The sequence below is a fragment of the Arachis ipaensis genome, chromosome B10 (assembly GCF_059453495.1).
Source record: "Arachis ipaensis isolate K30076 ecotype BB chromosome B10, ASM5945349v1, whole genome shotgun sequence".
Taxonomy (NCBI): Eukaryota; Viridiplantae; Streptophyta; class Magnoliopsida; order Fabales; family Fabaceae; genus Arachis; species Arachis ipaensis.
Window position 1 is genome coordinate 70,417,557 of NC_142435.1, and position 1,108 is coordinate 70,418,664.

Consider the following 1,108-nt stretch of genomic DNA (forward strand, 5'->3'; position numbering starts at 1 on the left):
ATTCGGAGGAGGCGTCCAAGAAGACCCCAATCAACATCTAACCACCTTCCTGAGGATATGTGACATGGTGAAGTCTAATGGTGTTCATCCTGACGCCTATAGACTGCTCTTATTTCCATTCTCACTCAAGGATAAGGCAGCCAAGTGGCTGGAGTCTTTTCCGAAGGAGAGTTTGACAACTTGGGAAGATGTGGTGAATAAATTTTTAGCCAGATTCTATCCTCCCCAAAGAATCAACAGGCTAAGAGCTGAGGTCCAAACTTTCAGGCAACAAGATAGTGAGACTCTATATGAAGCATGGGAGAGGTTTAAGGACCTGACAAGGAGGTGTCCACCAGATATGTTCAATGAATGGGTGCAGCTACACATTTTCTATGAAGGCCTTTCTTATAAATCAAATAAAGCAGTAGACCATTCATCCGGGGGATCTCTGAACAAGAAGAAGACCATTGAGGAGGCCATAGATGTCATTGAAACTGTAGCAGAAAATGACTATTTCTATGCTTCTAAAAGAGGGAACACTAGATGAGTGATGGAGCTAAACAATGTAGATGCTCTGCTGGCCCAGAATAAGCTCATTACCAAGCAACTGGCTGACCTCACCAAGAAGATAGAGAGGAACCAAGTAGCAGCAATCACCACTTCATCAGCAACCCAAGAAGGAGTGAATGAAGAAGCAGAGGGTAGTCAGGAGCAAGCCAACTACATTGGGAATTCACCTAGGCAAAACCATGGTCCATACTCCAAGACCTACAACCCTGGTTGGAAGAATCACCCAAACTTTGGGTGGGGGAATCAACAAGATCAAGGCCAAGATCGGAGACATCACAACCCCAACAACAATGCAGCTCACCAACAATTCACACAGAGAACATATCAACACCACCATGACAACACCTCTCCACATCCATATCAAAACCAAAATAACACTCCTCATCCTTCCACCTCTAATCCCAATCCACCATCATTTGATGACAGACTCTCAAGGATAGAGAATCTACTTGAAGGCATAGGCAAAGAGATTCAAGACAGTAAAGCGTTCCGAGAAGAAGTGATGCCCAATATGCAGAATCAGGATGCTGCCATCAAGAAACTTGAGACACAAATT

General features: G+C 44.2%; 1 non-coding gene across 1 annotated transcript; it reads right to left on the minus strand.

The window, feature by feature from the left end:
• Positions 1 to 238: 238 nt before the first annotated feature.
• On the minus strand, positions 239 to 345 carry LOC148580347 (small nucleolar RNA R71). Its single transcript, XR_015899042.1, has one exon. It is a non-coding gene; the product is annotated as a small nucleolar RNA R71 (small nucleolar RNA).
• Positions 346 to 1,108: the final 763 nt, after the last annotated feature.